General features: G+C 39.5%; 1 pseudogene; it reads left to right on the forward strand.

Annotated features, from left to right (window-relative positions):
- The first annotated feature begins 1,404 nt into the window (after nucleotides 1-1,404).
- LOC127360849 (scavenger receptor cysteine-rich type 1 protein M130-like) overlaps nucleotides 1,405-15,753 on the forward strand; it is a 61,736-nt pseudogene continuing 47,387 nt past the window's right edge.

Here is a 15,753-nt window from a genome sequence, read left to right on the forward strand (position 1 = left end):
TTCCATAAAACCAAAATCAAGGTAACTCTGGAGATATTTCCTTGTTTTCTTCTTTGATACAGATGAACCATCTTTACTTTTACTTTTTATGATGTTTTATTCATAAAGTGATGCTGACAGCAGGAAAACAATTGGGGATGAATTACCAAGGTCTAGTCCAGCCCGCCAACTGACCGGAGGAGACGAGAAGGTCGCTCATGCAAGTTCAAAGGTCAGAGGTCAGGGGTGTTGGGATTAAATAGCTTAATGAATTTAAATGCGGACCAAAAATATGTTTCAATTTGGATTATCCAGTTGGGTGTGTTATTGGGATTTTAAAAAATGTAATGTGCACAGATATAATTTTGGTAACTTCACAACCTCAGCAGACAAAGTCTGTCTGCGATCTCTGGTGCCCCCCAGGAGGGGCCGCGGACCCCAAGTTTGGAACAACTGCCCTAGTGTACGTTGTGTGTTTAAGACCAATGTGTGTAATGTTACAATTCAATTCAATTAAATTTTATTTGTATAGCGTCAATTCATAACAGAAGTTATCTCAGGACACTTTTCAAATAGAGCAGGTCTAGACCGAACTCCTTATAACATTATTTACAGAGACCCAACAGTACCACCATGAGCAAGACCTTGGCGACGTGGGCAAGAAAAACCTTTTTAAGAGGCAGAAACCTAGGAATGATCCTTCGGCTCTAGGTGGGTGGTCGTCTACCTCAACCAGTTGGGGTGAGAGAGAGAGAGAGAGAGAGAGAGAGAGAGAGAGAGAGAGAAACAGACAGAGAAGCAGAATAATGTGTTTAGAGTTTTGGAGACTTGAGAAGAGGTTTTGCTCTTTGTGTGTCAGTTTAAATAATTGTGCTATGTATCTCATTTTAGTGTGTTAGCAATTAGAAAAAGTGGCAGTGGATGGGACCGAAAGGGTTATGCAACTGTTAAATTTATACCCTCAATGGGCAATGTATGTCGGGAGATACAGTCTGTAAATTGGAAAATAAAGGTCATAATTATATAATTTCAGCCTACATACATTAGAAAATAGTAAATAATTAATTATCCAAAACATTTATAAAGGATTGTCCATTTAAGAGTTAACTGCAGACCACACACTGTCAACATCACCTTTAATGGACTAAAACTTTATTTAACAAAGAGAACCATCAGGAAACACACACAGTTTAAATCAGTTTAAATCAGTATAAATCAGTATAAATCAGTTTAAATCAGTGGTGCTGCCATCAGAGAGAAAGTTGATGATGAGGATGAGGGGCGGAGCAGTCAGAGGACATCAGAGGGAAAACCAGAAAACATTTTCTCCATAAAATATGATCCAGTTTCACCAAAATCAGTCACATAGTTGGTGGTGTGTGCCTTAGTGCCGTAAAGCGTTACACACTCGTCCCGACCCGCAGACCAAAGTTCCACAGTGCAAGAACAAGAGTACAGAGGAAGCATCACCCTGTTACAGTCAGTGTAACATCAGCATGATTCTGAAGCTGATTGTGAGGAGGAAAAGTTACATAATGGGCTTTAAGTCAATAATAATAATAATAATAATAATAATAATGCTGTATTATTATCAGGCACTTGTGTTAAAGACTCTAACTGTGTCTGTTTTATAACTACTGTGACAGAGTCAGTCAGATATACTCCAGTAAAGCTCCACCTCTTCCTGTACGCAGACAGACACTGAGGACAGCACATGTGAGACATCAGAGCAGACAGCAGACAGACGGGCAGAGAGACGCTCTACCTGGACGTGGATCACCTGTTGGTGCTGTTGCTGTTGCTGTGGAGCTCAGGTAGGACTCTGCTTTAAAGATGGTGAAATATTTGTGTTGGATGTTGGAGTAACATACGAAGGCTTCATTAGAAAAACAGATATCTCCATTTTGACTCTTGTGAGTGCAATCCAGGGATTATCAATCAAACTGCTGTTGGTTGATTCATTTCAAGAATGGCTTTAATCTGTTGTTGCAAATGAACTCTTCACACACACACACACACACACACACACACACACACACACACACACATCAATGCAAAGTAAGACAAAAAGGAAAACACTGTAAGATCGTACACAGTAAAGTTTTAATCCTTCACATTTTCATCAAATCAAAGACAGGTTTTATTTCTATTTTTAGTCAGTTATTATTTTTTCTGCAACATCCAATCAATGTGTTTATATTCAGTCATTATCTCTCTGTGCAGTACTTTTCACTGTTCGGGGCCGAGTCCTCCACTGACTCAGACTCATGACAGGATGACAGGAATCGATCCATCATGTAATCAGATTCACAGTTTCCTGTTCACTCTGCTGCATTTAGTAACTGCTAACTGCTAATGCTAACACATTTCCTGCTGCTGCTCCTTCACAATAAAACACTTCAACTGGACAAACTAAAGGGTGCTTTTATTGTGAAGCAGTCACAGGAAGCACTATGTATTTGTCAGTGACATTTTAAATACAGGGCTTTTACTAGTAACAGAGTATTTGTACACAGTGGTATTAGTACTTTTACTGCAGTAAAAGATGTGAGTACTTCTTCCATCACTGCTCAACAGGAGAAAACTGATAAAGTGCAACAACTTAATGTTTCCTCAGAGTCACTTTTCCTCAGGTTTTCCTCTAATCGAAGCTTTCTGACTCTGCAGGGGTCAAAGGTCAACTTCACTAAATCATCATAACTAATAAATAAAAGCCAAATATTCAGACGGACAAGCAAACTGCTCACATGTGGTTTGGATCACCATAGCAACACACAGGAAGAGTGACGGCTCATTCTGCTCAGAAAGACCATAGATATTGATCTGCTGATTGGCAGCCAGATAGAGCGATCGGTTCCTGTACGCAGTTAAACAGTGGGCGGGACTATTAGCCTACATACAGAAAATAACATTAATAGAATTATAATCATGATGGTATTTTTAAATAATGTTTTACCAATCATAGAGACTTAATAGGCTTCTTTCTTTGACAGATTGAGTGTTTTCTTGTCTCTGACGCTCACTGCGTCGGCTTAGCAACAGTTGTCATGCAGTATTATTACACAGACGCACTCAACATGAGGAAGTTACACTCTGCTAGGATTTCACAACTTCACATAGATACACATCTTCTTCATGAGCACAAGAGCATTTAATACAACAGTCTCCATCCCAGAGCAGTGAGAGATTGGATGCTGCAGAACGGAGGGAACCTAAAACAACACACTGTGTTTTGTTCATTATTTTGTTCTTCCAAAACTCTCCCAGTGACTTTCCACACTTTTTATATTCAACTAAACAAAATGTCACAATCCAAGTTTGCCATGTAGTTTTGCATTTGTAAGGATGGGACGCACTGAATGACACAACACCCTGACAAGCATCTGTCAGCTCCTGTGGGAGCGGCTGTCACCAGCTCGTGGTGGACAGCAGCAGCAAGGAGAGCTCTGCTCTGCCCGGGGGATCGAACCAATGACTTTCCACTCACTTCTGTAACCTTTAGGCCACCACCACTGTTTTATTTCATCTGCAGGAAGGTTTTCATTTATTTCTGTTATTTATTGCTTTTTATTTTCTATACGACCTGACGTGTCTATGACCTCCACACACACACAATATCAAAGTTAGACAAAAAGGAAAACATTGTAAAATTGTTCTCAGTAAAGTTTGAATCCATCAGATTTCCATCAAATCAAAACCAGTTTTTGATTCTATTTTTAGTCATTTTTCCCTGCAACATCCAATAATAATAATAATAATAATAATAATAATAATAATAATAATAATAATGACACTGCACCATTATCAGACAGAGTCAGTCAGATATACTCCAGTAAAGCTCCACCTCTTCCTGTACGCAGACAGACACTGAGGACAGCACATGTGAGACATCAGAGCAGACAGCAGACAGACGGGCAGAGAGACGCTCTACCTGGACATGGATCACCTGTTGGTGCTGTTGCTGTTGCTGTGGAGCTCAGGTAGGACTCTGCTTTAAAGACGGTGAAATAAGTGTGTGTCTCTCTCTCTCTCTCACACACACACACACACACACACACACACACACACACTCACATTGATGTATGAAAGGAAGAAAAAAAAGGAAAACACTGTAAGATTGTACACAAGTAATGTTTTAATCCTTCAGATTTTCATCAAATCAAAGACAGTTTTTAATGAACTTTTTAGTCAATGATTGTTTTCTAGTAATTATCTCTCTGCAATAATTCAGTGGTGTCAGAAGGTGTGTGGGTATCACTTTATAATGAGTACACACTATTAAGCATTAGTTAAGCATGAATAAATACTGAATTCATCATTTATAACGCATGAATACACATTAGTATGTAGTTTATAAACACAGTTTAAAATGTTTTATTCATCATTGATAAGCACATTAGTTATGGATTAGTAAATACTGAATTCATCATTTATAAAGCCTGATTCTGCTGTAAATAGTCATTACTATGTGGTTTATAATCACAGTTATAAATGTTTTACTCTTCATTGTACTGTACATTTCTGCATGCACTTGCACATCCACTATTCAGACATGTATTAATGATTAGTGACTGTGTTAGCAGATGTTCTATAAAACTCACAACAAATTCATTTTCTAATGATGGTCTATAAACAGTGATTAATGCAGGAATTCACAGTTACAAAGCACTTACTACTCGTTAATTAAGTATTTTGCGCGAGCTCATCTAAAGTGAGCACTATCTATGGCTTATTAAGCATTTACCAATGAGATATAAAGGCTGGCAATGCCTCCAGACTCACAAAATGTTCAGTTATCTTAACAGACGAAGGAGACACACACAAAGGGATATAGAACATATTGTATTGATATTTACTGCAACTTCCCAACATATTGTATGAAGACGAACAAGGGTGGTTTATGAAGACATGCTGTTGTTGTGATCTTATCTGTTTGGGACGTGGACGTTGCAAAAATACTTAATTAACGAGTAGTAAGTGCTTTGTAACTGTGAATTCCTGCATTAATCACTGTTTATAGACCATCATTAGAAAATGAATTTGTTGTGAGTTTTATAGAACATCTGCTAACACAGTCACTAATCATTAATACATGTCTGAATAGTGGATGTGCAAGTGCATGCAGAAATGTACAGTACAATGAAGAGTAAAACATTTATAACTGTGATTATAAACCACATAGTAATGACTATTTACAGCAGAATCAGGCTTTATAAATGATGAATTCAGTATTTACTAATCCATAACTAATGTGCTTATCAATGATGAATAAAACATTTTTAACTGTGTTTATAAACTACATACTAATGTGTATTCATGCGTTATAAATGATGAATTCAGTATTTATTCATGCTTAACTAATGCTTAATAGTGTGTACTCATTATAAAGTGTTACCGGTGTGGGTAGCTGTGTGTGCGTACTGTCACTGGGAAGTTGTTGCTGAGATATTGACATTTGTTTTGTTTTTGTTTGTGCGTCTGTGGGGTCAAAGGTCAACTTCACTAAATCATCAGAACTAATAAATATCAGGTAATTAGTGAACACATGTCACATGTCCTGACGCTGACAGCATTAATGTGATAGTAAGAGCTCAGCGTGCTAACGGAACCACAGTCCTGTAATCTGTAATCTGTCAGCAGATTCTGATCAAATGAACATTTATCAGAGGGACAGTGTTTCACAGAAATGCACTTCAGAGAGTTTAACTGCAGGATGTCAACATCACCTTTAATGGACCCATACAAAGAAAGACAACTACTGTGTTGGGGCAATTCATTAAAGTTTGCCTATTAAAATGATCAATTATCAAATAATAAGTATAATTTAAAGGGGAACTTCGGCAGATTTTTACCCTAGTCTTGATCACTAGAGGTCACCGAGTACTGTCGATAGGAAAAACAACGACCAGAATTGGTTCTAGCAAACTGGAGATGCTGCAGCTAATGGCCAGAGCTCCCAGTTAGTTATAATACACTTTTTGGGGGCATATCCTAAAGAGTGCCTTTTGCTCCTCTTAACAGACACAAAATGCAATTAAAATGTCTGTGCAACATGATCAGGGCCCTTACGTGACAACAACATGCCTTTTCAACTCATACGTTGTGCAGAAACCGTACAACAGTACTGTTGCCTACCTGTTTTTACACCGCTCGCTTCACCGAAAGCCCAGAATAATCGATCACGGAGATAATGCCTTCACAACAAAAAAAAGTTTATTTCCCCTCAAAAATGTCCATGTCTTCACACACTACTCTCCGATTTGCACACTTCCTGCAACAATCTCTTCTTCTGCGTTTCCCTGCAACAAGTGAAATCCCACGGGACTTCAGGGACGATCTGATCCGTAATGTCCCTGTGCAGCCATGTCTCAGTGAAACACATCAGACTGCACTCACGGTACTCTGGGTGGCTCCGTGTCAGCGCCGTTAGCTCGTCCATTTTGTTGCTAAGGGACCCTCTCCATAAGCCCGTCCCGTCTCGACCCTCCTCTCATTCCCCGACGTTGCTTCCCTCCTCTGCATCCCCGGTGTGTTTTTCTCCAGAGTTCAGGTGGTATATCAGCTGCTCTGGCCACTACGCCAGCCGGCATTAGCGGGATCAGCTGTTCTCTGGAGTAAACAATTATATTATGACGCTTCCACCGGGACACGCCGCCTTTGTTTACTCCAAAGAACAGCTGATCCCGCAAAACCTCTTCTCAGGTCTCCAAAACTCTAAACACATTTTCTGCTTTACACATATTTTGCAATTCAAAATGGCACTTTTTAAATGCACTGAACACGGTGTAAAACCAATCTGCTGACTCGTGTTCATTCACATGTTCATCTCAACTATAGTAAACTGGTAAAACGGCTCCAGAGAGAGTTCACTGAGATGTTTCTGAGCTCCAAGAAACTTGGATCGACTGTCCTCTTTTCAAAATGCTGCTTCATACTGATGAGTATTTTGTGATTTTCTCCTCAGCACTGCAGACTGAAGGAACACCCAACTCAACAGGTAAATAGAGAAAGAAAAGAGAAGTAAAGAATCGTCTTTGTATGGAGAGCAAAGATTGTGGAGTACCTGAGCAGAAGGAACAGAATAGATGAATCTGCAGATGATGATGTTGTTTTATTGTTTGAAAGTGTTTAAAAATGGATACCAAGTGTTCCAGTGTATTCAGTGTCAGTGTATTGGGAGCTGTTGGACTCACCTGCTCAGGTAGAAGAGGAGCTGCAGCTCTGATTGGTTCATTTCTGTTCTGATGAAACTCACTTTATTCTTTTACTGATGACTCTCTTGTTTCTGTTCAGAGTCTGAGGAGTTCAAGTTGGTGGGAGGAGACAGTCGCTGTGCAGGAACACTGGAGGTGAAACATGATGGAGACTGGAGACCAGTGGGGGGCTTCGGCTGGACCCTGAAGGAAGCAAATGTTGTCTGTAGAAATCTGGACTGTGGTTCTGCTGTTTCTGTAGTAGAGAGAAAGGAGTCTTCAGACAGACCTGTGTGGTTGATCACCTCTAACTGTGTTCAGTCTGGATCTTCTCTGAGGGACTGTGCACTATCATTTTCCTCTTCCTCCATCCTGAATCTCACCTGTTCAGGTAAGCCCATCAGTGACATCATCAATGACATAATTAATGACAGTAACCCATGTTGAGACACACACACACACACACACACACACACACACACACACACACAAGACATTATTCATTCTGGCCCTCTCACATACATATATTCGTCTTTCACATACATATATTTTCACTCTCACATTCATATATTTTTATATATGTAAGAGGAAAATATATGTGTGTGTGTGTGTGAGAAGAATATATGTGTGTGTGAGAAGAATATATGTGTGTGTGGGAGAAGAATATATGTGTGTGTGAGACAAAGTATACATGAAACGGAAGGACAATAGTGGAAACGGAAGGCAGGCCATTTTATCATGCTGTGATTGGCTGATAAGTTGGCGCGAGGTCATGTGCAGGTCATGATTAACATGGAAGGGAGAATTGAGACCTGTGCACTGCAGCAAGCCGTTGGGGTATTAAGAACTATTTTATCATCATCTGAAATGGTCACATCGTTGTCCTCGTCCCTTGAGCAGCGGAGGACAAGCTCATCAGGACCTAACGTTACTCACAGCACGGTGGAAAGTGAGACGAGAGAACTTTTCACACCTCCAAACTCCCAAGTCGCTTCCGCAGCCAGAGCAGCTAACGTTAACGCTACACGAGGACACACTGGAGGACTGCGTCAGTCTTTACGACATGAGACACAGCTACACTTTGGCAACTGGGGCTCCAGGATAAGGAAAAGGTAAGAAAAACGTAGCGTTACATGGTAACTTAACTGGAAGTACTAAATCCCAAATGCTCGTTTGCTTATTTGGCTACAGTCAATGTGTATGTTACATGTTCGTAAAACCCGTAAATGTCCGTAGTAAAAACAATAAAGACAATTAAACAATCTTCAAATGACAGAAAACCTCGAAGGCTGTTTTGTACTTTTGAGTAACGTTTGTATAAAATGGGTGTAAATGATTCTCTGTGTCACTCTTAGGTTAAGTTGGTAATCTCATAATAATGTGTCTAACGTTAGCGGTAGCTACATTACCTAACGACAGCTGTGGTTAAGGTATTGTCATTTTCAGTTAATAGTTCAACTTAACGTTAAGTTGACTTAATGGCAAATCAAGGTATGTGTAAGATTATAGAGCAGGTGAGGAGAGACATGGCTGACACTCTCCCAGCTCCATCATATTTGATCTTTCAGTAGATTATAATATATCTTTTAACAGCATAATCAACCAATGTTGACGATAACCAAAACTGCTTACTGCAACTTTTGGTATTTTCAGCGTTCTGGAATTCTAGCTTCTGATTCTAGCTTGCGTAGCTAAAGTGAAGCGTTGTCAGCAGTAGCAGGTTCAGTCAGTCCATATCAAAATATCAGAACATGCAGTATGTTTAATGGAATGTAGACCAGAATTACAGAACATTTTCACATTTTTTTCATTCCTAAATGACAGTAGAGGGTTACTAATGTAACTAATATAACCCTCTAAAGATATTGACAATGCCTAATTTAAAGGAGTTTTATTGCAGTCTGCTGTTTGGGCAGCCTTCTTTGTCTCGTTGTTGTTTATCCATCAGCTTGTTAATAATGAATCAAATAATTGTATGTACTAGTATTAGTGCAACGTTAAAGGGCATGCAATTAAGGATCCAAAAATAACACCTCTGCTTTGTTTTGTAGGGCCAAATCACATTATCACGATGCTTTCAACAAAGATATCATCCTTCTTCCAAAACCATCGACCAGTGCTGTCATCAGGCATTGCACAAAGCAACAGTTACATGAACAGGGACAGAGCACTGTCTGTCACTGAACAAATAAGGGATGCCTATGGAGAAAAACACTCTGATGTAAGGTAAGGACTAATATTTGTTTTTATTATGTCCAAACTGTGATTATAAATGACTAACTGAAATTAGCAGTGGCATGAATTATTCTGGCATGAATTATTATTTTATTTATTATAAATTCTGTTGTGTCCATCTCAAAAGAGGAAATGGAACATGACTTATCAGTTTCACTGTGTCTTGTGCGAAAAGGTTTGTTTGGGCCTGTTTTTTTTCTTAAAACTTTTGCAATTTTACCTGCTGTTTTTCAGCTTGGAGTTTCTGATGGCATGTGGCAACAGACTGATTTCACCCAAACTGCGTGCTGGACAGAAGTTGGATGCAAATCTCAGACATAAAATATATAGATCAAAAGCCCTATACATCAGACCATCAAAGCCAATTCTGGTATGTTATATAATTGAATTAAATTGCAGAATAATATTAAACCCACTGTAATAATAACCAATAAGTGGTGCATAAACATGCATGCATTAAGGTCAAATCTGGTCAGTTAGCTCTGACCTTTGGTATATTTTCATTAGTGTATAATGTCAAACCATATAAAGTCATTCTAAGAAATATAATAAATATATATCTGGTGTTTCCAGGTACTATTCAGTTTACAGTAGACATTTAGTATATCTGAAATATATGCTGATATGTTTCTCATGTCTTTCCAAGGATGATATTGCAGGCTATAGCAGTGGCGACAACAATTGTGAGGAAATCACTGGTTCAGCAAGGCAGCTACACTCCTCATCTCTAACACGAGATAGACCCTCATATGCATCTTCAGAGAACTTCACCAGTCCAATGACTGTCTCCCCACCTAACTGTGCTTCTGCAATTCAACCATTTACCTCATCACTTGGGGGTGGAGAGATATTTACACAAACTTCTTCTTTGACCTCCCAAAGCAGTATATCTCCCGACTGCAGCAGCATTTCAGCATGAATTATTCTAAATACACATTTGTTGCATCTTTGTTAAAACAATAAGGTGCTAATATCTTAAGTACAGTTCAGATTTTAATAAAATTCTATGAAGGCAATAAAAACACTTTAAATGTAGAGAGGTATTGTGTAGTAAGCTTAAAATGATTTGGAACTTTGTCCTATATTTTAGCCAGGATGTTTGCTAGTGAATTTAAAGAGCTTAGTGTTGTTCACCACTCCCTGCCTGGTCCAAGACAAGAGGACAACTCCTCTTATATAAGTTAAGGAGGTCACCTTTAGCATACTTGTACTGAAACAAAGGGAAGTTCAATTGTTAAATATTATATACGTGTAGTAGAGTGAATGATTTGTTATGATTTTCTTCTCCCACCACATCAAGGCCCTGATTTAAAGCAAGTAATATATTTTTCCAAATTGTCATGAAATGATTGATTTTATATCTCTTGAGGAAACTTATTTTGAAGCATCCAAATGCTTTGCTCTTATGTCAAGCTGATATGTCACTGAGCTGATTTCCATTGAATTGGCTGAGCATAGTATTGCTCTACATTAATCCTATGGAAAGGGTCTAAAACTGTAATGGTCGTGAGATTGGACCCAAGAACAGCACAGACTGAGACCAGCGTTGGCAAAGTTCGACAGTTTATTGACCAAGCAGGGTCGTAAAATCCACAGCAAGTACACAGGAACAATCCACAAAGCAAAACAGTCTGACTTTCTAGTTGAGATCTCCAGGGAGGGAATCCAAGCAAACTGGAGACAGACGAGGGGTGAGCAGGCAGAGGGGTCAGGGAAAGAAGGGCAGTTCAGGTTACCTGGGCAGGGACGACGAGGACGGGTCAAGGACAAGCAGGGTCGAAACCAAGGAAGCAATCCGGAAAATACTGCGAGAGAGCTTTGCATGCTGCTAAAGACAATCTGGCAGAGACTGAGTGAACAGAGTGGGTTTAAACCAGGTGAGGGAACACAGGTGAAGGTGGTTGCACTGATGAGGTGAGAGTGGCAGGCAGGTGAACAGGAAAAGTACTGGCAGAACTGGCAGTAGGACGGAAAGCCAGGAACGGATCATGACAAAAACTAATAAACAGGTGGTTTAGATTTGTCTGAATGGTCAGATAACTGAGTCTGTTTTTTAATCAATATGTAAAATTGATTGATTGTTGAAAAGCCTTCAGTGTGTCAATTTATGTGCAATGTGAAACTATTTCCTGTTTTGTTGTCGTTCTACTGCTTCTGTGTTGCTTCTTGTGCCTCTCCTAAATCCTATTCTCACAGATGGTGCATGAATGTTGATGTTAGCTTTTTGTCATCTTATTTTAAAAAGGACATGTTAAAAAAAGTAACAGTTCAATACAATTTATTGAGTTCTTCACTCAAACCTTCAATAAAGGTTTCACACGTTTCACTATTTGTTTAATTACAATTTCATTGAACATTTTAAAGTAAGGAAACAGAGCTTAACAATGTAAATGTGGTGCTTTAAGCACACAGAATCACATTGAAAATAGTCTGAGTATTGCCTACACTATAAATATCCAAGAAATGGAAGAAAACTGCAACCATGAACTTAAAACACAGAAATATAAGTAATGCTATACTATCCCTGTGTTAGGCAGTGGGTTCTTTATTTTTCTTTGCATTACACATGACCCCACACAGTAGGGCCATTTCAACATTCAAGTCAAACAGAAAAGCATAATATTTTGAAAATATATTAAAATATTAATATTAAATTAAAAACACAAAATAACATCAGTTTACATTTATTTTATACAGGTACAGTATTTGTAAGCAGAAATAACTTCATTGTTGGGTTGGCTCTGCATTTGCATCATGTACTAACTTTTCACTCTCCAGGCTTGATATTATCTCCAGGTTCAATTCCTCATTGTCAGCCATTACTGAAAGGTAGTTCTCATAGTTTGCTGTTTGATGGCGTGTTGAGGTATAGGCAGAACAATGACTTGCTGGAATGCTGCTCTGGTAGGGTGAAGTTGAGATACCTTCGCAAGTCAGGACCAGAGTTGGATCAAATTGAGCATAGCGTTAGTTCAGGCAGGGCATGAAGTCAGGCTTAGCTTTCAGTTACAGCTATATCATACGAGCACAGCTAGTCATAAACATACATCAGCTGATTCCTCTAAGCTTCCCATTGGATACCATACACAGTCAGCTGACAGCTCACCTGATTTCCTCAAGCATCCAATTGGCAAACATCATGCATGGCGCCTTATTTAAGCTGCTTTAGCCTGCCTGCCTATCTCTGCTGCTCCTCTACAAGCCTTTTGCACCCACCTCCACCCCAGCTCCTCCTTTTTATGTTGTGTCTAATTAATCAATGTCATTTTCTGATTGCCATTGATGCTGCTCTGTTCTGTACCCTGGGGTCTCTGCTGCCGCTCTCCTTGTCTTAAACTTTTCCATGTATGCACATGGAAGGGCAGGGAAGTGTGCTCTCCCTGCCTTAAGGTTTTCCACGTAGGCACGTGGAAGGACAAGGAGGTCCCAGAACAGAGCCATACCGCCAAATGTAATTCTGCTTGGAATATAAGATATTTTGACGAAAGTGGTCCTGACTGAACTGTAGTTATTCCTCTTAATGATGAGGTAGAAGGCTGACTGGTGGAAGGGCAGCTCTCCAGTGGACATACTAGTACCTGACCAGAAGAACTGCTCAGTTTCAGTTAGTCATTTATAATCACAGTTTGGACATAATAAAAACAAATATTAGTCCTGACCTTACATCAGAGTGTTTTTCTCCATAGGCATCCCTTATTTGTTCAGTGACAGACAGTGCTCTGTCCCTGTTCATGTAACTGTTGCTTTGTGCAATGCCTGATGACAGCACTGGTCGATGGTTTTGGAAGAAGGATGATATCTTTGTTGAAAGTATCGTGATAATGTGATTTGGCCCTACAAAACAAAGCAGAGCTGTTATTTTTGGATCCTTAATTGCATGCCCTTTAACGTTGCACTAATACTAGTACATACAATTATTTGATTCATTATTAACAAGCTGATGGATAAACAACAACGAGACAAAGAAGGCTGCCCAAACAGCAGACTGCAATAAAACTCCTTTAAATTAGGCATTGTCAATATCTTTAGAGGGTTATATTAGTTACATTAGTAACCCTCTACTGTCATTTAGGAATGAAAAAAATGTGAAAATGTTCTGTAATTCTGGTCTACATTCCATTAAACATACTGCATGTTCTGATATTTTGATATGGACTGACTGAACCCGCTACTGCTGACAACGCTTCACTTTAGCTACGCAAGCTAGAATCAGAAGCTAGAATTCCAGAACGCTGAAAATACCAAAAGTTGCAGTAAGCAGTTTTGGTTATCGTCAACATTGGTTGATTATGCTGTTAAAAGATATATTATAATCTACTGAAAGATCAAATATGATGGAGCTGGGAGAGTGTCAGCCATGTCTCTCCTCACCTGCTCTATAATCTTACACATACCTTGATTTGCCATTAAGTCAACTTAACGTTAAGTTGAACTATTAACTGAAAATGACAATACCTTAACCACAGCTGTCGTTAGGTAATGTAGCTACCGCTAACGTTAGACACATTATTATGAGATTACCAACTTAACCTAAGAGTGACACAGAGAATCATTTACACCCATTTTATACAAACGTTACTCAAAAGTACAAAACAGCCTTCGAGGTTTTCTGTCATTTGAAGATTGTTTAATTGTCTTTATTGTTTTTACTACGGACATTTACGGGTTTTACGAACATGTAACATACACATTGACTGTAGCCAAATAAGCAAACGAGCATTTGGGATTTAGTACTTCCAGTTAAGTTACCATGTAACGCTACGTTTTTCTTACCTTTTCCTTATCCTAGAGCCCCAGTTGCCAAAGTGTAGCTGTGTCTCATGTCGTAAAGACTGCCGCAATCCTCCAGTGTGTCCTCGTGTAGCGTTAACGTTAGCTGCTCTGGCTGCGGAAGCGACTTGGGAGTTTGGAGGTGTGAAAAGTTCTCTCGTCTCACTTTCCACCGTGCTGTGAGTAACGTTAGGTCCTGATGAGCTTGTCCTCCGCTGCTCAAGGGACGAGGACAACGATGTGACCGTTTCAGATAATGATAAAATAGTTCTTTATACCCCAACGGCTTGCTGCAGTGCACAGGTCTCAATTCTCCCTTCCATGTTAATCATGACCTGCACATGACCTCGCGCCAACTTATCAGCCAATCACAGCGTGATAAAATGGCCTGCCTTCCGTTTCCACTATTGTCCTTCCGTTTCATGTATACTTTGTCTCACACACACATATATTCTTCTCCCACACACACATATATTCTTCTCACACACACACATATATTTTCCTCTTACATACATATATAAAAATATATGAATGTGTGAGTGAAAATATATGAATGTGAGAGTAAAAATATATGAATGTGTATGTGAAAATATATGGATGTGAAAGGAGAATATATGTATGTGAGAAGGAAAATATATGTATGTGAAAGAAGAATATATGTATGTGAGAGGGCCAGAATGAATAATGTCTTCTACGGCCCCTGATACAGAGACAGCTGGCAGTTATCCTCAACAAAGTAGTTCAAACACAGCAGCTCTATTTCTCTGCTACAAAGGAAATATGACAGTAATGATCCCAGCACCATTGGTAAATACCCACACTGAAACAGCAGCTGCACTTTCCTTAAAAACACTAGGGGTGTCCTGCAGGTGTCGCTGTTGAAGCATTTTAATCACAATTTGAATGATGGATTTTCTCCAAAGCAGAGAGAAACCTTAATTCATGAATGATAATTGCTTGTTTGGTCATTGTTTATTTCAACCAGTTACTCTTTTTATAGTTTTATTTCCCTCTTTCCTCTCAACAATAGAGGAGGAACAACCTCCCCTGCCTCTACGGACCAGCATCCTCTCATGTACATGTGTGTGCGTGTGTGTGTGTTTAAGGCCAATGTGTGTAATGTTAAAATAACATTATATTATGTTTGATGATATCTTTTTATTTGTGTCTGATGTCTGCTCTCTCTCTCTATTTTATCTTCTATTATCTGTCCAGACTCTGTCAGGCTGGTGGATGGGACTAGTCCGTGCTCAGGCAGACTGGAGGTGAAGTCTGACCAGTCTAACCAGTTGTGGTCCTCAGTGTGTGAAGATGACTTTGACCAGCAGGATGCAGAGGTGGTCTGTAGGGAGCTCGGCTGTGGGGCTCCTTCAGTCCTCCAGGGGGCGCTCTATGGAGAAGTGGAGGCTCCAACGTGGACCAAAGAGTTCCAGTGTGGAGGCCATGAGTCTGCTCTCCTGGACTGTAGAAGCTCAGGCTCAGCTAGAAACACCTGCTCACCTGGAAAAGCTGTTGGACTCACCTGCTCAGGTAGAAGAGGAGCTGCAGCTCTGATTGGTTCATTTCTGTTCTGATG

The sequence above is a fragment of the Dicentrarchus labrax genome, unplaced genomic scaffold, assembly GCF_905237075.1.
Source record: "Dicentrarchus labrax unplaced genomic scaffold, dlabrax2021, whole genome shotgun sequence".
Taxonomy (NCBI): Eukaryota; Metazoa; Chordata; class Actinopteri; family Moronidae; genus Dicentrarchus; species Dicentrarchus labrax.